Genomic DNA, 21,937 nt, shown 5'->3' on the forward strand with positions numbered 1-21,937 from the left:
CAAAAGTTTAATTGGTAATTTAGTATCAATCTATTTTTAATCTACTAAAGAAAATTACACACTTGCATTTTATTAAATTCATGTTTCATTGACTAATTAATTACAAAACATGAGAAAATATGATCTCATCTGACAGCCTGTATGCTCTATATATACTTGTCAATTTTAAGTTTAAACTTCTTAGATGTTAAATGACTATCTTATACTTAGTACTCACAGTTGAAGACTATGATTTTTTTACTCTTGATTTCTAATGGTCTACAGTCCAGCTGTTGGTACATGGGTAAAATTTTTCATCTTATCAAGATATGTGTCTGCAAAGCACTGTAACTCTCAAATTAGGCCCATCATAGAGTGTAGCAGGACCCGAAAGTCCCCCTCCCTCAACTTTTCCACTTGTCCTCCTTCCCCAGAGTTTTACGATTTGGGGTAATACAGTAACCAATACACATTTTACTGTGTTTCCCTTTTCTGTTCTTGTTTCTTAAGTTCTGCCCATAAGTGAGATAATTCCATATTCATCCTTCTCTTTCTAGCTTATCTCATTCAACACGATTCCTTCCTGGTTCATCCCGGATGAGGTGCAGCAGGTGAATTCATCATAGTTAATAGCTGAGGAGTATTCCACTGTGTCTATGCCAAAATTTAGCCACTAATCTGTCTGTTTCCAAGTTTGGGATACTACAAATTGTCTGATATGAATATAGGTACAATTTATATACCTTTGGATGGTTGTGCTTATTTCCTTAGGGAATAATAATCCCAGGAGAGGAATTTACCCATCATAAGATATGTCCACTTTTAGAGTTCCAGGAGTTCTCCAGACTGTTCAGAGGATTTGGACCAATTTATATTCCTACCAGCAGTGTAAAAGGATTTCTTTACCCAGCAACCTCTCCAGCCCTTATTGTTACTGTGCTTTTTGATGTATGCATTCTCACAGGAGTAAAATGTTAATTCATAGTTGTCTTTACTTGAGTTTCCCTAATAATTAGTGATTTGGAAGACTTTTCCATCTGCTGTTGGCCCTTTCTGTCTCTGGTGAATATTTTATCCATATATACTCCCCAGTTTTGAGTGGGTTTGTTTACTTTGACATCAGAAAAAAATAATAATATTTTAAGTCCAAAATATAATTCCTAAGTCACTTATAATTTTCGAACCTTTCATTAACATCCCTTTCATTGTCCTGCTGCTTCAGTTTCATCTGTCTAAAACCTGGTTTAATTTAAAATTTACTGTTAAACATAATGAGTACAATATATTAGATATGGGAAGATATTGTTATTCTCTGTCTAAACAACAGGATGTCTGTATCAAGGTGCATTGGTTTTCAGATTTCTTTTGACACTAGACTTTGCTGAAGTAAGTTTTCTGATCTCAGACTTCATGATACTTGCTATTAGAATTCTACTTTTTAACATTTATTTATTATTTTTTATTTATTATTGGATGGAGACAGAGAGAATTTGAGAAGGGATGGGGAGATAGAGAGGGAGAGAGAAGCTTTCTCCTGCAGGTGGGGGACCAGGGGATTGAACCTGGGTCTTTGTGCACTGTAATGTGTGCACTTAACCAGTTGTGTCACCGCCTGGCCCAGAATTCTTACTGAATTGTAAACTTGCCTTATGCTGCACTTAACCAGTTGTGTCACCGCCTGGCCCAGAATTCTTACTGAATTGTAAACTTGCCTTATGCTCATAAAATAAGTGCTTTGCTTGTTATTTGTCTACAAGCTACATTCCTTTGGCTAATATACCAGGAGGCCTGTATTTCAGGCTCTGTCCCATTATCAAAAAATGCTGCCCTAATGTAAAATCTGGGTATTTCAGGAACTCCTGCCCATAGGCAGTAGAGGGGTTGGATTCCCATAGAAATCACCCATAACTATGAATGTCTGGCTGCTGCCCTAACTGGGGGTTGTACATGGGATAACTGAAAGAATTTAGTACGGCATAAAAAAATGTTCCTGACATCATACTAATAATGACATTTGGATAATGACAGTTTTAAGAACCCTCCCCCTGATGTTTTCTCCCTTAGATATGCATTCTAATCTTTGTCTGTTTTACACATAAATACTTCCTGAAGCTTGGGATGGGTGGGGGAACACACTTGACACTGTCCTCGCTAGGGATGTCCTAGATGTGTGTTTCCACCTGACCTCTTCTGATCCACTGGACGACTTTGTGACTGCCTGTAGTTATTTTCTCTCCACCTTGGGAAGCATCTAATACCAGGGCCCTGGCAACTGGTTAACACGGGGTTGGTTGAAGAAAGGCTTTATTCCAAGTATTCCTTAAGAAACGCATACTTAACATACAAAGACAAATTGTTGATTAATCATGAACCTAAAGGCTGGAATAGTGCAGATGAAAGCATAATGCCAACCAGACTTCCCTGGACAGATGACCCCACCAATGTGTCCTGGAGCTCTGATTCCCCAGAGCCCTGCCCCACTAGGGAAAGAGAGAGACAGGCTGGGAGTATAGATTGACCTGTCAACACTCATGTTCAGCGGGGAAGCAATTACAGAAGCCAGACCTTCCACCTTCTGCATCCCACAATGACCCTGGGTCCATACTCCCAGGAGCTTAAAAAAATAGGAAAACTATCAAGGGAGGGGATGGGACACAGAGTTCTGGTGATGGGAATTGTGTGGAGTTGTACCCCTCTTATCCTATGGTTTTGTCAGTGTTTCCTTTTTGTAAATAAAAAAAAGAAAGAAGGAAAGAAAAGCATACTTGACTAAAAGCGTCAGAATTCACAAGCTTGAAAATAATGACCGAGTTTATTTTAATGTGCAAGGCTTTATTACCACCTTGTCACTGCATATAGTGACATCTGACAAGATAATTATGATCAATGCATCTGCAAAGAGAAAACAAAGTTTTAATAGATTGCCTCCTTAATCAAAATCAAATGTTACTTCTATTGACTTGATTTTCAAAAAAATAAAAAAATTAAGGGAAGATGTAAATTAAACCTAATCTAACTTTGCTAATTGGGAAACGGAATGTAAAAAGTGTGTGAAGTTACAAGAAGAATCTTTAATTTATTGAGAGTAGAGAATTTATATCATAGTACTCATACCTCTTGAAATACAAAAGAAATGGACATTGAGTAGATAATAAAGGTAATCTATAATAAGTATTAACAGCTTATTATGTGCAAAATATTTTGATGAATGCTTTCCTTATTTAAGTAAAATAAAATTCAATCTGTAGATGTTACTTTAGGGAGAGCTGTATTAAGGTTTACAGGCACTATTGAAGAAACTTACAAGAGTTAATAGGTATCAAGTTGAGAATATTATTTTAAGCTTATTCTAAAACCAGATGTTAATCATTGTTAGTACATCTCTCACTATACCCAACAAATATTTGTTGACTTTACCTAACATTTCTTCAGTGATTTAAGTTCTCTTTCTTGGTTCAAATTCTATTCTTTTATTTTTAGGAAAAGAAAGTGAAATCAGAGGATAAGAAAAACATATTATGTGGAATGCTCACTTCAATAACTTTCCTTTATCAGGTATCAAGTTAATCCTGACATGGTGTCTGATTTTCTAGGGGTCTGCAAAGAGGATTTTCCTTTCATATCTAATGCCACTGACCTGCTTTGTTGCTTCACTTTTTCCCTCCCTAGCAGCTTGGTAATCATGTGGAGAGAAAGTCATTCTAAAGATTAGTATTACATTCCCAACCCTGACCTTAGTTCCAAAATAAGTGATAAACGTACATTATAAAAGGTAGAATTGAGGAAACTATAAGTCTGAGTTTGGGAAAGCCTTCACTAAAGTATCTGAAGAATTTTTATCAATCAATAGAAAATGAAAATACAGATTCCACGAATATATATATATATATATATATATATATATATATAGAGAGAGAGAGAGAGAGAGAGAGAGAGAGAGAGATGGCGCTTCAAACTAAGATTAACTCTCAGAATTTAAAGATCTGCATAAGTTATGAAAACCAGAGTCCAACTTTGACGGTTTGGAGTAAGCTTTAGTGCTGTGGTGTCTTTCTCCCTCTCAATATAGTTATCTCTCCTCTCTCTCTCTGTCCATTATCATCATTACTCTTCAACACAGTATTGGAAGTTCTTGCCATAGCAATCAGGCAAGAGAAAGAATCAAAGGAATACAGATAGGAAGGGAAGAAGTTAAGTTCTCACTATTTACAGATGATATGATAGTATACATAGAAAAACCTAAAGAATTCAGCAGAAAACTACTGGAAATCATTAGGCAATAGGTGTCAGGCTACAAAGGTGTCAGGCTACAAAAATCAATGTATAAAAATCAGTGGCATTTCTTTATGCAAACACTGAATCTGAAGAAGAGGGCCTCCAGAATTCACTCCTATTCATTGTTGCAGCAAAATCAATAAAATACCTAGGAATAAACCTGACCAAAAACATGTGGAAGAATGAAACTGAACCACTTTATCTCACCAGGAAAAAAAAATCAACTCCAAATGGATCGAGGACCTGGATGTTAGAACAGAAACTATCAAATACTTGGAGGAAAACATTGGTGGAACACTTTCCCACCTAAACCTCAAGGAAATCTTTGGTGATACAAACCCAATTACAAGTTAAGACTAAAATAAAAAACAAATCAATGGGACTACATCAAATAGAAAAGCTTCTGCATAGCCAAAGAAACTACCACATAAACAAAGAGACCCCCCACACACACAGAATGGGAGAAGATCTTCACATGCCATAATCAGACAAGAGACTAATCACCAAAATATACAGAGTTCAACAAACTTAGCAACAAAAACGCAAATGACCCCATCCAAAAATGGGCAGAGGATATGAATAAAATATTCATTACAGAAGAGATCCAAAAGGCTAACAAACACATGAAAAATTGCTCCAGGTCACTGACTGTCAGAGAAATGCAAATAAAGACAACATTGAGATACTACCTCACCCCTGTGAGAATGGCATACATCAAAAAGGACAGCAGCAACAAATGCTGTGCTGGAGAGGCTGTGGGGACAGAGGAACCCTTCTGCACTGCTGGTGGGAATGTAAATTGGTCCAACGTTTGGGAGAGCAGTCTGGAGAACTCTCAGTAGGCTAGACATGGACCTTCCATATGACCCAGTAATTCCTCTCCTAGGGATATACCCCAAGGACTCCATAACACCCAACCAAAAAGATACGTGTGCAACTATTTTCATAGCAGCACAATCCGTAATAGCTAATACTGGAAGCGACCCAGGTGCCCAACAACAGATAAATGGTCGAGAAAGCTGTGGTATATATACACACAATGAAATACTATGCAGCTATTAACAACAATGAACCCACATTCTCTGACCCATCTTGTATGGAGCTAGAAGGAATTATGTTAAGTGAGCTAAGGTCAGAAGGACAAAGAGGAGATCAAAGGGATGATCTCACTCAAAAACAGAAGTTGAGAAAGAAGAACAGAGAGAAGGGAAATTCAAAGCAGGATTTGACTAAATTTAGAGTAAGGCACCAAAGTTAAAACCTCTAGGTTGAGGGTGAGTGTGGATGTTTGGCTTCATGGGGCTGGGGGTGGGTAGGAGGGGGAATGGGATGGGACACATTTCTTTTGGGGGTGGGAATGGTGTTTATGTACACTCCCATTAACTTGTAGTCATATAAATCACTAATTAATATGAGAGGGAAAAATTATTGAGTGTCTCTTACTTTTTAATGTACACACTATAGTCTGAGGCTTTGAAATGTTGACTCTCCTAAAAGCTGAGACCAGGGAGAACAGAAGCAGCCAGTGGCATTACTCTATAAGACATAGCTATATATAAATAATTTCAAAGGACATAAATTATGGTGATATTGTGTATGATACAGCAAATCCTAACAATGGGACTTTCAAGTTAACTGAATTGCCAAATAATTTGATTATAGCAATAACTACTATTGCCTTCTTAAACTCTAAGACAACAGGAACCTCCTGCTTCCTCTATAGAGCCTGTATTTCCCCCAGTCCTGGAACCTCTAGGGTGGGGCACACTTTCCTGCATGCCTCTCTCAATTCATACCAAATAATATTGCATCTCCTGATCCCAACCTAATCAATGCAACAAGTACCACCTCAGCATGCTTCACTTCAGACTGTGTCCAGAGATGTCAGGCGTGGAATGTCAACCCTTCAGCTTCATTACTCGGGTGAGACCTTTCCTTTCTCATAGGATTCTCTAATTCCATTTTGGGTGGTTCACTTCCTAACAAAGTACCAAAATCAAGATATAGACCAGGTCTCATAAGATAGGGCAGATGTTCACATATATCCATAAATTAGGGCAAATATATAAAAAGCAAAAGTGAACAATAGTCTGTAGTGAGTCAGTATATGCAGCAAGCAAGTAGAAAGACCTAAAAATACACCACAAAGTTCCTAATGAAACAGTGTCTACTTAGATACCCTTCTCACCTACTTCCTATTACACTTCCCTCAGTCACTCCAAAGCTAACCTTATCAAACTAAGGACTACAAAAGCTGAATAAGGGCAAGAGACAGGCATACTTTAACAATAGATTCTTAGGTCACTATCAGGCCACCCCATCAGCTAGGGCCCTAGTCAGGGAGTCCTGAGATCCCCAAACAGACATGACGGACCTAGATGTTGAATAGATCCCTCTCTCCATTGTTACTGGTCATCTCTATCAGGAACAATACAATAAACCCCTTTGTGGGCCCCTATAGTACCTGGCCTCCAACGTGGATCAACAATGGTAGAGAATGTTCCATCCTCCGAAGGGAGCTGAACAACATACTCTATGCTACACCTGAGGAAGGTGGGTCCTAAAATTAGGGCAGCTTGAAATGTTCCTACTCATGACCACAGAATGTGATCTCAGATCTACAGGGATGCAGAGGTCACATAGGCTCCTAAGCTGAATATGGGCCCCAGATCACATCAAATTGATGGGGTTTACAGTCAACAATATCTGTACGCCTTTCCCATATTTGGGGGCTACTCTCTTCCCTGATCCAGCTTTCTGGTCCTTTTTCCAGCCATGACATCATCTCCCCAGACAATAACTTGTGTCCACCTGCAAATCAGATGTCAGGCTCAGGAAAAGAAAAAAAATAAAATAAAAACACTAGTATATTCATGGGCCCTTTGGAATATAACTAAAATAGACTTACTATCTACAAAATGGAGACCCCCAACTCTTCATCTGCACTACTCCAGCCTTTAGGTTCATGATTAGTCACTAATTTGTTTGGCTTTATATGTTAACTCTTCTTTCAGCCACCAGGTTCCAGATGCTAACATGGTGGCAACTGTACTTCTAGGCAGATGATCTCACCAATGTGTCCTGGAGCTCCACTTCCCCTGAGCCCTTCCCCATTAGGAAAAGAGAGAGGCAGGCTGGGAGTATGGATCAACTTTGCCAACACGCATGTTCAGCGGGGAAGCAATGACAGAAGCCAGACCCTCCTCTTTCTGCATCCCATAATGACCCTGAGTCCACACTGCCAGAGCATTAAAGAATAGGAAAGTTATCAGGGGAGAGGATGGAATATAGAGTTCTGGTGATGGGAATTGTGTGGAGTTTTATCCCTCTCGTCCTATGGTTTTTGTCAGTGTTACCTTTTTATAAATAAAAATAAAAAAAGAATCAAAAAGTCTGCATGTTATGAAAACTAGAGTCCAACTTGCAGAGATTAAAGTAAGCTTTGGTCCTTTGGTGTCTTCCCCCTCTCAGTGTAGCTCCCCTTTCCCTCCCCCTTTGTCTGAAAAAATAAACCTGGCACGGTTTCACCATTGTGTCACTGACTCTCAAGCTTTTTGTGACCTGAAAGTTTTAAAAAAAACATATATTTTGTAGACTTTATGTGTAAGGATGTATTTTTTTATGTTTTACTAAAGCAAAAGACTCTGATAAAGGAGGGCAGGGAGGGTTTGGGCAGGATGCCTGAGGGGGTCTGCTGGGATACTGGTCCTGGTGTGTGATGACAGAGAAGGACTTAAGTTGAGGATGAGTGTTTTGTACACAACTATCATAGGGAGATGAGAAATTGTACCCATGTATCAACAACTGTTTTGTAAAACATTAACCTCCCAATGAAGGATATTAAAAAACAATAAAACAGGAGTTGGTTAAGGGTCTGAGCAGAAATTTGTACAGCTTATAAATACTGAAGAGCTGGAAATTATGGAAATTAGAATCCAAGTAAATAGCCCAGTCTTTTAGTTGAAACCTTTCAAGATCCATTCAGGGATCTATTTTAGAAGTAAGTATAGGGGGTTGTATTGTTATATGGAAAACTGGAAAATGTTATGCATGTACAAATGATTGTATTTACTGTCGAATGTAAAACAAAAACATTAATTCCTCAATAAAGAAATTAAAAACAAAGTACATAACAGGAAATGAACATTCCCCACTAAATATGAAACCCAATTTTGATTTGATTAAGGTGACATGTCAGTCTTCTAGGTTAATAAAAACAATTAAATTCTCTTTGGTAGAAGAAAACATCATTTAGATTCTATCAGTTTCTCATACAGAATATTTGAAATTCAACTCTATCACCTATCTATCTATCTATCTATCTATCTATCTATCTATCTATCTATCTATCTATCCATCTCTCATCTTGATACAGAATAAGAGGGAATAAGAAATCTAAAAGAGGTCAGAAAAAAAAATCCAAGTTGAAGTGTAAAGGAATTTATAAAATGATGAAAACCACAGAAATGGAATGACATGAAATAGAATGTTCTGTTGGGTGGGAGCACAGTGGGTTAAGCGCACATGGCGCAAAGCGCAAAGACCAGCATAAGGATCCCGGTTCAAGCCCCCCACTCCCCACCTGCAGGGGAGTCACTTCACTAGCAGTGAAGCAGGTCTGCAGGTGTCTCTCTTTCTCTCCCCCTCCCTGTCTCCCCCACCTCCACTTGTCTCTGTCCTATGCAACAACAACAACATCAATAACAACAACAATAACTACAACAATAAAACAACAAGGGCAACAATAGGGAATAAATAAATAAAATAAAATAAAAAGTATTTAAGATAAATAAGTAAACATTCTAATAACTTTAGTATGAACAAAGAGGACACAGTAACTTTGTACAAATATTGAGTTAAAATATATCAATTTCTACATGTATACATATATGTGTGTGTATATATATATACTTCTATTTATAAATCCAAACTTTTTTGAGGAAAAATATTTGCAACAACCTGTGCAACATTTCAGAAAATATTTCATGTTTAATTATCAGTTTTTAAAAGAAGCACTATTTTTTCTCTTAAGATGGCAAACTATCTTTTACATATTTTTATCTCATAAATTTTTTTGAAGAGAAATTTATTTAAACTACATTCACAAAAGATTTTGTCCTATATGTCCTTCCATAAGTTTTAGGTTTTAATAGTTATAATTAAATTTGTTCCATTCTGAGTTAACTATTGATAGTAAAGAGGATAAAGGCTAATTTTGTGAGTAGTTTTTAGTTACAGTGACATGAAAAGTTAATAGTAGGTTTAATAAATGAGAACTATAAGAATTATATGACAAAAATGCTATATTTTACAAAATGGTAAAAATCAGATTTAGACCTTAGTATTTAAAAGTGCTGGCTCAGTTTCATTCTAATCTTTAATAGAAAACATTGAGGTCATCCACTATATAATTAACTTGGAAATAAAGAAAAACTCTTTTTGTAAAAAAAAAAAAAATTCGGGAGTCGGGCTGTAGCGCAGCGGGTTAAGTGCAGGTGGCACAAAGCACAAGGACCGGCATAAGGATCCCGGTTCGAACCCCGGCTCCCCACCTGCAGGGGAGTCGCTTCACAGGCGGTGAAGCAGGTCTGTAGGTGTCTAGCTTTCTCTCCTCCTCTCTGTCCTCCCCACCTCTCTCCATTTCTCTCTGTCCTATCCAACAACAATGACAACAACAACAATAATAACTACAACAATAAAATAACAAGGGCAACAAAAGGGAATAAATAAACAAAATAAATATTTTTTTAAAATTCTTTATTGGGGGATTAATATTTTACATTTGACAGTAAATACAATAGTTTGTACATGCATAACATTTCTCAGTTTTCCACATAACAATACAACCCCCACTAGGTCCTCTGTCATCCTTTTTGGACCTGTACTCTCCCCCCAACCCAACCCAGAGTCTTTAACTTTGGTGCAATACACCAGCTCCATTCCAGGTTCTACTTGGGTATTCTCTTCTGATCTTGTTTTCAACTTCTGCCTGAGAGTGAGATCACCCCATATTCATAAATGAAAACTCTTCACCTTCATGCTATTAATTTGAGGACGGGAGGGTTGGGTGGTATGCTGTTTTGCCTTCTGTGAGACCCAGGTGTAAGCCCAGCCTGCATAGGAAGCTACGTTACTGGCTGTAGTCATGTTCACTCTTTCTGTATCTCTTTATTTATCACATACATAATTTTACTACACTGGATTACCTTCTCATTCAGATAGAGGAAGGGAAAGGGAGAGAAACTACAACACCTCAAATTCCTTCAGGATCATAGCACTTCCCATTTACTTTTCATGCTATAACTAAGGCTATGTACATGACAAGATATTGACTCAATCCAAAAACCTCTCTCTCTAGCCCAGAACATGTTCTTAATACTGCTATTCATAAGTTATTTTTATGAGTTTCAAGTGATAATACAACAACATTTGGGAAATGGGAAATATTTGAGTAGGTGTAACCCAGGAAAGTGGATGACAAGATTATCATGAAGCACTGAAAAAAAAAAAAATCGGAGCACTTTCATCTTTTCTTTGAGTCAGTACAACACTGGGAGAAATAGAAAGGGAACTAAATCTGAAAATTGAAAAGAAAGTGGAAGTAGATCAGAAGAATATCAGTTCTTAGACAAGTAATGCAAAAGGAAGTCACCCGAAAATATTCAACGTCTTCAATGATCAAAACTTGTCTGAAATGAACAGGCTAAGTCAACTGTTTTTGAATTATTTTGGGAGTAGGCTCCCTGGAGTAGTTTGTCTGCACCATGCCACACTGTTTGAAACTGCAAGATAATTATACAGCTGATTTCTTTTTCTAATAATGTGTGTGTGTATATATATATATGTTTGCTGTTAGTAAAATTTTAAGGTAAATTTGACTAACAAAATAAACTTAAAGGGGAAAATTCATTTCCATCAAGTGATGGTACTGAGTAAACAACCAGAATAATAAAATCAACAAAACGTCTAACTTTCATGTGTTCAATTCAATGGGATTCACTATTGCAGCACAATTTCACTATATTTCATGTAAAATAACCTCACCGCATCATAGTTTCCTATTCATAAAACATAGACAGAAGCATCTATCTCCTGGAATTACTACGGAATAACTGGATTTATTTGATACACAACCTTTTTATTATGTCTTGCATACTTGCTGATTCCCATTTTCTTGTCATTTTACCACTATGAAACCATAACTATAAAAATTGGTTCAAGTTTTTAATGAGATCATTATTTTCCACATCGGGAAGGGGTCAATGAAGACAAAGCCAATATGACTGATAGTGTATGAAAAAAAGAACGACTATAACTACTGACAAATTTGTGTGAATCTGTTTATACCGAGAAGGAAGCGAAAGTGAGGACATCCACAGGTAGCAATGGGATCTTTCTACAGGCAGAGGCATATCAATCACATTGCTGGCTTTGTCGGCATTGGCTAGTATATGAAGTTTCTGCTTTAAGATTTATTTTAATTATTGATCCAGTCCTGTTGTCCTTCCTCTCCTCCCAGATAACTTAGGGTATACATAGAAAATGCATTAGTTGTTTTTAGATTCAAATAGTCAGAACACGGCTATAAAGATATTTCTGCTATATGTACAGCTGCTTTTGTAGCCTGTGAGGAAAGAGAACAGCACAAAAGAAATTCAAACTCAATATTTTTTAGATCTTTTGGACTCCTCAGAGAACATTAAAAGAACCCTACCACTATTTCTCTTTCCAGAAAATATGAAATGTGATAAGAAACAGCTCAGTGTCTCAGAGGTACTAGACAATTCCACATACCAATTTACTGTGGCATAATCTTTTGCTTTCTTTACTTTTGCTTTTTTTTTTTTTTTTTTTTAGTATCCCACAGTAAGTTAAAAAAATACACAACATCTCCACTATAGAGCCCCTACTTCCCCCAGTCCTGGAACCCTCGGATAGGGCCCACTTTCCCGTATGCCTCTCCCAATCCATACCAAATAATACTGCATCCGCCGATCACAACCTAACCAACGCAACGATTGCCACCTCAATATGCTTCACCTCAGACTGTGTCCAGAGACTTCACGAGTGGAATGACAACCCTTCAGCTTCATTACTTGGGTGAGACCTTTCCTTTTATAGTATACTCTAATTTCATCTCAGGTGGTTCACTTTCTAACAAAGTCCCATAACCTAGATATACACCAGTTTCTGTGAGAGAGAGCATATGTTCACACGTATCCATAAACTACTGCAAAATATATACCTGAAAGCAGAAGTACAATAGAGTTTGCAGTGAGTACCCCCCTAACACTTCCTCTCCACTATTCCAACCTTTGGGTCCATGATTGCTCAACAATTTGTTTGGCCTTGTATGTTAACTCTCTTTTCAATCACCAGGTTCCAGATGCCACCAGGATGCTGGCCAGGCTTCCCTGGATTGAAGACCCCACCAATATGTCCTGGAGCTCAGCTTCCCCAGAGACACACCCTAGTAGGGAAAGAGAGAGGCAGACTGGGAGTATGGACCGACCAGTCAACGCCCATGTTCAGCGGGGAAGCAATTACAGAAGCCAGACCTTCTACCTTCTGCAACCCTCAATGACCCTGGGTCCATGCTCCCAGAGGGATAGAGAATGGGAAAGCTATCATGGGAGGGGGTGGGTTATGGAGATTGGGTGGTGGGAATTGTGTGGAATTGTACCCCTCCTACCTTATGGTTTTGTTAATTAATCCTTTCTTAAATAAAAAAAAATACACAACATAGAAAACATTTTTTTTTTACCTCCAGGGTTATTGCTGGACTCAGTGCCTGCCATGAATCCACTGCTCCTGGGGGCTATCCCCCCCCTTTTGTTGCCCTTGTTGTTTTATCATTGCTATTATTATTGTTATTGCTGTCATTGTTATTGGAGAGGACAGAGAGAAACTGAGAGAGGAGTGGAAGACAGAGAGAGGGAGAGAAAGACAGACATCTGCAGACCTGCTTCAGCACTTGTGAAGCAACTCCCCTGCAGGTGGGGAGCCGGGGGCTCGAACCAAGATCCTCGAGTGGGCCCTTGCACTTTGTGCCATGTGTACGTAACCGCTGTGCTCCCAGAAAACATATTTTTTAAGTTTCCCCTTCTAGTGGAAAAGTGTTTAGACAGGTGTACACGATCTTAAAATGATCCATCAACTGAATTGAGCGTTGTTGATTATACTGTTAATCTACTAAGAATGAAAAATCAAACTGAATGATATATTTAGACATATCAAATGTTTGAGACAGATGGAGTGGGAATAACCACTTTCTATATGGTAATATGCAATAGTACCACACACATCCGTTTCACCTGAATGAGAAATAGTCACTGCATGTAATTTTCTTCTACCTGTATCTGATTATTCATCAACTAATATGACTAGACAAAGTATAATGATCTCCAGATGTAATTTTCAGGCTTGAGCAATATTCCTACAAACAACATGTCATGGCTGCAGTGTAGCAGCATATGCCAACCAGATATTGGATGATTTCAGATTTAATGTCTATTTAATGCTTAACTCAGTAACTGAATTACATGAACCAAGTAAGCTATAGACTCTAGTCCTCAATTGTTAAAAGGCAACAGTTCTCAGGAAGACACACCTTCTGGGCTAATCCTAACCCTGTTAGGTGAGAGAAAGAGAATAGCTCCTTGAGGCCCAATAGACAAAGAGAGTGAGATGAGATCTAGAGCGCAGAAGACTTAACATAGAAGGCACCATGCACAGTACGAAAAATGCATAACCATATATATTTGAAAAACCACCCTCTTACCCATCATTTTATTTTGTACAACTTAAGTAATGAACTACATATAGTGATCTGAACTGTAAAAGTATTAATTAAAACAGAATCTTGCCGCTTTGTAAATAAACATTTCTCAATAAAAAGTATTAACGGATAATCATCAATGTTTGATTCAATTTCTTGGTATAAAAGTGCTGATTTTTCACTAATTGCCGTTCGCTTGGCCTTTAGGGTAATAGTTATTCATTATGTGTTGTGCTTATTAGTTGTCTTTCTTTTAAATTTCTCATCCAATTATATTACCTACCTAACAGCCTTTCCATGGAACAATTTTCATAAACAATTCAGAGAGTTGACAAAAGTTGTAGTGTAGAAGTTTTCTGATGTTAATATAAGATAGATAAAAAGGGCTGGTTTCTACTTTCGTTCATTACATCTTGGCAAAACTGCTAACCTTTAAAGCTGTTATTTCCTCCTCTTGAAGACGAGGATGGTAATTGCCCAACTCATAGATTTGCAGTGTGGATTATAAAATAAGATATCCAGGAAGAATCTTCATTTAAGTAGTAAGCACTATTAGATAACTGATATTCTTATTATAATGTATGTGTCATTACCAATTTGAATACGCAGCAGTTCAAACAGCTTCTAATTTTTTTTGCCAATAATGAATACAAGACAGAGCCCTCAATTAAAAAAATTAAAAATGGGGGGGGGGGAGAAAGAAAAGAATTATTAGAGTAATAGTAGAGAGAAAGTTTATACGGTAAAGCAATCACCTTGCCATCAATACAAGCAAGGTTCATGCCTCAACACCACGAGAGTGTCACAGTGCTGGTAAAATCTCTGATGCTCCAGTCTTTGTCTCCCTAGAAGACTGAAGGCTTAGTGCAGGAGCAGTGTAATAGTGCATACACAATGACCTGGTTCTGAGGAAAATCAATCATTAAAGAGTCATAAAATCATCAAATTAAAAAACAAAAGAACTTCAGAAATCCTTGATACAACCCTTCAACATGCTCTGTATTTTTACTTACTCACAGATAGCTTGTTTTCTTTTATGAAAATTTAATTAATTTCCATATAGTATATATTATGCTTCTATTCATATTTTGTTAATTAAATATAATCTATTCTTATATTAATAATATTTTAATAATACCATTTCACATATGTATATATATGATATATGTCATGTAGGTACTACATCCATATACAAATGTAAAATGAGATTAGGTATTCTATTTTTATACTCACTATTTTATGTGGAATTTCATTGAATTATAAAATGAAAGAATTGTAAATATTCTGCATGAAATTAACTGAATGTTCTACAATTCCCATAAAATAACTTCAATACAAACTTTGTTGATTACTTTAAAGTTGTTTATAAATAATTTACATATTGTTTTAAAAGGTTTATTAACATTAATTTGCATTATCGAAGAGGTAGATGAAGAAACATCCATACCCCTTGGAAGAAATGCTGAGTGTTATTAATAATTAGGGTTTCCAGCTTAGAGCAGACAGTGCATTCAACATATTGCCTATGATTTAAAATATTCAAACTTATAGTGGGCTACAGTATTCTTAGACTGTTTCAACATATCAAATTCTATATAAATATATGGATGGAACCGATAAGCTAGATGTGTGAGCCTCTTTTTCTATATGCTTGTAGGTATATGTAGGCATGTGGAATTAATTAAATTGGGGAACACATAATCTTTAAAAAAATGCTCTGGGAGTCAGGCGATAGATAGCACAGCAGGTTAAGCGCACATGGCGTAAAGCACAAGGACCGGCATAAGAATCCAGGTTCGAGTCCCCGGCTCCCCACCTGCAGGAGAGTCACTTCACAGGCAGTGAAGCAGGTCTGTAGGTGTCTGTCTTTCTCTCCCCCTCTCTGTCTTCCCCTCCTCTCTCCATTTCTCTCTGGCCTATCCAACAACAATGACATCAATACAACAATAATAACTACAACAACAATAAAGACAACAAAAGGGCAAATAAATGAATAAAATATTTTTAAAAAATAAAAAGATGTTTTATTTCATATAGATATCCATGCGAATAAAATCAACTAGATTGGAGTGAGAGTGTTTTGTAGGCACCTATCATGGGGAGAGAAGAGGTTGTACCTATGTGTCAATAACTTTATTATAAACCATTAATACTCCAGTAAAGAGATAAAAGATAATGACTTACATCCTACATCACTGTATATAAAATAACTAAAAATGAATTATATTCCTAAGTATAAGAGATAATCTACAAAAAGCACATGTTTTTTATTTCTTTGGTCAAAGATTTTATTAGATCAAATTACTGTAGTCATGGGCTTCTAGGCACATACCTAAAGTAGACTTCCTAGCTCCTTTCCACACTAAGATCCCTATTTTCATTTGCTTTATTCCTATTTTTGTTCCAGTCCATTAACTATTTTGTCCTGCTTTATATCTTACTGTCTTTTAGCCACCAAGTTGCAGAGGCTAATATAATTCCATCCTGACTTCCCTGGGCAGATGACCTCAACAGTGTGTCCTAGAACCTCACCTCTCCAGAGCCCTACCTCACTAGGGAAAGACAGAAACAGGTTAGTGTGGGGAGTATGGATTAACTTGCCAATGCCCAAGTCCAGTAGAGAAGCAATTACAGACCACCAGAAATTTCACCTTCTGCACCCCAAAAAGAATTTTGTCCTTACTTCCAGAGGGGGAGAAATGTTAGGGGAACATGAATAGAGGGCTCTGAAACCCAGTTCCATCAGGACTCTGAAAGAGAAGAGGAAATGAAAGGAAGGACAACTGAAGTAGTGAGGGGTATAGGTATGACTTAGAGAGGAAGAGATGGTCATGGTCAGATGACAGAAAAAAATGGGCAAAATAAATAAATAATGTAAGTAAGTAAAATATAGTTACAGAAGTTTTAGTTAACCCATATCTGTGGACATGGAAGAGCTGTAGTTTCCAGCGGAAGGAATGAGGACATGAAACTCAGGTGGTGGGAATGGTGGACATTATACCCCCCCTTTTCTTATATTTTTTAAAAATATTAAATCACTAATAAAAATGTGAGCAAAATAGACATAATGCATAGCCTATGGGGCTTTGAGTATACTTATAATGTGGAAGAAGAAAAAAAGAATAGCATGCTAGCAAATAAATGTTAAATTACAAAGAAAAATCTAAGAACTGTAGAAGAAAATATAAAAAGTTTAACTCTATAAAAAGTGTAACTGGGAGATTCAAATCTTCTTCTAGAATTTGCCCTTCTTCCGTAGCCAGTCAACAGCATCAGGTTGAGCCTGATGTAAAGTTTCGAGACCTCCTTTGAATCTGGAGAGGTGGCAGTCGTTGACTATGTGGGTCATAGTCTGTCTGGAGCCGCAGGGGCAGTTCGGGTCGTCTCTGGCTCCCCAGTGATGGAACATAGCGGCGCACCGGCCATGGCCTGTTCGATAGCGATTGAGGAGGGCCCGATCATAACGTGCTAGGTCAAAGCCGGGTTGACGCTCGCAGGGGTCTGTGATGAGGTGTTTGTTCTTTACCTCAGCTGACTGCCAACTCCGTTTCCAAGAGACTGGGACAGAGAAGTTCAGTGTAGGCGTAGGGGACCAGATTGGGTGACGAGACGTCAAGCGGAGATTCAAATGAAAACCATAAAAAGATAACACTACATATCCAGTAGAATCACTTGCACCAATATGACAGTAGTAGCAAGGAAATTGAATGGACAAAGAAATTCTATCAGGGCTACTGGAATCATGCAGATTGGAGGCCCCTGCGCTAACAATAGAGGAAGAAAATACCTTTACTGAATGTAGTAGTTTTATTTACATAAAATACAACAAAATGTCTATTAACTGTTGAATAAAAAGATTTTTGATCAACTGTATAATGCTATGTTAGGAGAAAAATAGAAAAGAGTCAACCAGTAAAAAAAAAAATGAACATATTGTGTACAAAACTGAAGGAAGCTCAAAAGCAAGTCACAAAAGCTAACACAATAAATGATTCCATCTACAAGAAATTTTAGATAAGGCAAAATTCTAGTAACAGGAATCCGTGCAATGGTTGCCAGTGGTCAGGTGAGCAAATGTTAATTGAAATTTATCAGGAAATATTTTAGATATTGGTTGCTGTAGAAGTTATTCAGTTAAATAATACAACATTCATATATAATTAGAAGCATTGAACATAAACAAAACATAATTACATATAGAAAAATAGGTATTGCTGAAGTTAAAGAAAAGGCCCTATGTCTATTTATTTACCCTTTTGCATCAAAATATAAACTTTTAAGTGACCTATATTTAATATACTTGTCAAATTACAATTACAACTTACCAGTTACTGAGAGTCAAAAATTATAATTTACTCTCTGTCGCTTTATCTATGCATAAGCACAGTCAACAATAATATTAAAGCTACCTCACAGCAAGTTAAATAAATTGCACAATTCAAGAAATATGGTTTCAAATCAAATGATTTTTACGAGTAGTCTATGAAATAATTAAGACTTTCCGGCTAGGGAAGAGGCATTTACAGAGCCCTGGTTTGATGCCCAGAACTATATTAAAACATATAAATAAATAAAATAAATAAATAAAGAAAAGAGACATTCAGATTCCTAATCAACGGCATATGCTTTAACTAAGATAAAGAATTTCTGGATTACTGTTAATTGTATTCTGACCCCATTACTAAGCTTCCTAGTAATATCTTAACTTTTCTTCATGCAGTTATTTATCATTAGAATCTATAAATTCCAGTCTATTATTCCTCTGAAAGTTGTCAGGCTAGTAAAAATATATACCCTATGCATTTGACCTATTCAAAGCATAGCTACTATTCAAACCATGACTACTTTTGAATGATTTCTTGTGTTTAAATCTAATATTCTATTTCTCATCATTTAAAATAGCAAATAAAAATGATATTAAGTGGGGCTGGGCAGTGGCACACCCGGTAAACACACATATTCCCCTGCTCGAAGCCATGAGTTCAAGCTTGAGTTCCTCCCTGTAATGCGGGGGGGGGGGAGGCTTTATGAATGGTAGAGAAGTGTTATAAGTGTCTCTATTTCTCTCTCTCCTGTGTGGCCCTCTCCTTATTTTTCTATAAGAAAAAAGAAAGAAGACAAGCAATGGCTGTTGGGAACAGCAGAGTTGTCCTGAGGCACTGAGCCCTATGATAACCCTGGTGTCAACACAACAACAATAAAAAACCAAAGTTTTTTATATTATTATTAATACTGACTTAATAGTGATTTTCAATATTATCAGATAGTGACGGTATAGTTACAGTCCACTCAGACCACTGAAGTTCTGTGTCTCCTCTCCATAGATAACCATCATAGTTTTCTCAAGGCTTTAGAGAGGAACTTAACAAATATCTCCGATAGCTTATATTTTTCTATTCATATATTTTTTCTAATAGATGTTTCATCAATATTGAAATTTCAGCCATATGAATTAATGCATATGTGTGTGGCACTTAAAACAAAATTAGTTATACTCCAATGAGCTTTATTTGTTATCAAATAAAACTTATGAGTGAATAAGGAAGTGGCATGGAATACCCATAAATTGAAGAAAAAAATGAGACCTAATCTTTAGCTCAGGGAAGAACACACACTTTACTGTGTACAAAGACCTAGGTTTAAGGTGGCAGAACACTGCTGTAGGTGTCTCCTCTTTACTCTCTCTATCCCTCTCGCACTCTCTTTTTAACATTTTATTATCTTTATTTATTTATTGGGTAGAGACAGCCATAACTTTAGAGAAAGGGGGAGAGAATGAGGGAGAGAGACAGAGAAACACCTGCAGCCCTGCTTTCCCCCTGCTGCTGGGGTCTGGGGGCTTGAGCCCAGGTCCTTGTGTACTGTAACATGTACACTCAACCTGGTGCTTCACCACCCAGTCCCACTATCTCTCATTCTCCATCAATAAAAATGACCACTAAGAATGGTAGAAGCCATTGTGATCCCCACTGACCGCCCAGCTGGCCAAAACGTAAAGATAAATATTAAATACTAGATGATATCATTCACATGTGGGATTTAAGGTGTGAAGCAAGAGAAAAGGGCACAGACTTGGAAATCTGTGGGATCTGCTTGCAGATATGAAGTGCTAAAGTGGGAGTTGATAGCAGGAAAGGGTACAGTGGAGGGAAGAGAGACAATTTGGTGGACAATTAGGAACACACACATCTGTCTCGAAGAGATGTAACACTGTAACCCTATAGCCCTTATGGTCTTATAAAATGAATTTTTATCATGATATATGTTAATTGGGGGGTTGGACAGTGGCATACTGAGTAGAGCATACGTGTTACTATGGACAAGTACCCAGGTTCACATCTCTGGTCCCCAACTTCGGGGAAGAGGAGCAGCTTTGAAAGCAGTGAAGTAGTGCTGCAGGTTTCTCTCTTTACTTCCTCCTTTCTATCTCTTCCTTCTCAATTTCTCTCTCTCTAAAAATTAAAGAAAAAAAAAGTGTGCACCAGGAGTGGTGGATTCATCTTGCAGGAACTGAGACTCAGCAATAACTTTAGTGGTAAAAAAATAATGGGGCTGGGTTGAGCGCACATGTTACAGTTACAATTTCTGGCTGTCTCTATCCAAGAAATAAAGATTAAAATTCAAAATAAATACCACCTAAATACAACACAAGTCTAAACTCATACCAATCACTTTTTAGAGAGAAAAAGGAAGAGAGAGAAAGAGAGAGAGAGAGAGAGAGAGACCACAACACCAAAACTTCCTTTATGTGCAGGAGACCAGGCTTGTACCTGGTTGCCACAGACATGGCCAAGCAGCCTACTATTCAAGTGAGTTATTTCACTGATCCTCAAGCAAAATTAAATGTGAGGCAGCAGCTGAATGTAAATATCCATACATTTTAAAATATCATTTGTCTACCTACATGGTAAGCTTAATTCAAATACTGGATGTGTATATGCTTTCTCCATTGCATGAAGTTTCTTTGAACACTTGTTTCAAGGTTCTGTCAGGGGGAGTATGCTACAGTGTACCTTTAAATTAATAACAGACCGACTCTATACTGCTAAGGTTTTCTTCAGCTTAGTAGTCAATTTTGCATCTCCAGAAAAGTACACATGGAGAGAGATTGAGAGAGAGAGATCAAGGAAGGAGGGGCACAGGCTGAGCCAGGCAGATCAGATCCTACTAATCAGCCCTAGTCATTAATAAAGGGACACAAGTCACGCTGTGATCACAGCCACATAGAACCTCTCTGAATTTCTAGATCTGTCTTCTCAACTGAAAAACAAAGCTATGAAAAAGATAACTGTTGAATTCCTAAAATCTAATGTCTTATTACTTGGGCAGTTCTTTCTGCAGTCTTAAGATTCTCGGCATTCATTGTTTGACTTTTTTTTTCTTTCTTTCTTATGAGCTGTTTATTTATGGCAGCGAGAACTAGAGCATCACTCTGGGACAGTCATTGCTGGGAACTGCACTCAAGCAACTTGTGTTTGAAAATCCAACACTATCTACGACCACACCTCCCAGGCTGCATTTGACTATTTTTTATCCACATTCCAAGCACATTGACTTAGAATTATTTCAAATTTTTAGAATGCATCTGTTTAACAAGACACAAAGATTGTTTATTTATTTTTTTCTCTATCATTAGTAATTCCATTACAAGTGATATAATGATGTTACTAAATATTTACTTACACTTGCAGAAAATACAATGATTTACACAAATAACAAAGTAGTTCCCAGATGGTACTGCACATGGATGTCCAGATGAAGTTACATAAACTTTTATATTCTGTGAATATTAGTTAGGCAAAACAATGGGTAAGTAGTTGGTTATTTTTAGTCTCAATCGTTAGGCCAATTTATAGAAAAGGGAACTTCATTGTCTTGTGTAAATGAAAACACTACACTTTGCAC

At 37.2% G+C, this 21,937-nt stretch overlaps 1 long non-coding RNA gene across 1 annotated transcript in view; it reads right to left on the reverse strand.

The window, feature by feature from the left end:
* Positions 1-251: 251 nt before the first annotated feature.
* The window catches only part of LOC132534309 (uncharacterized), a 356,331-nt gene continuing 334,645 nt past the window's right edge, over positions 252-21,937 (reverse strand). Inside the window, exon 4 of the long non-coding RNA XR_009546032.1 lies at positions 252-314. This is a non-coding gene — a long non-coding RNA (uncharacterized LOC132534309). The remainder of the gene's footprint in view (positions 315-21,937) is intronic.

Source organism: Erinaceus europaeus, chromosome 18 (genome assembly GCF_950295315.1).
Source record: "Erinaceus europaeus chromosome 18, mEriEur2.1, whole genome shotgun sequence".
NCBI lineage: Eukaryota > Metazoa > Chordata > Mammalia > Eulipotyphla > Erinaceidae > Erinaceus > Erinaceus europaeus.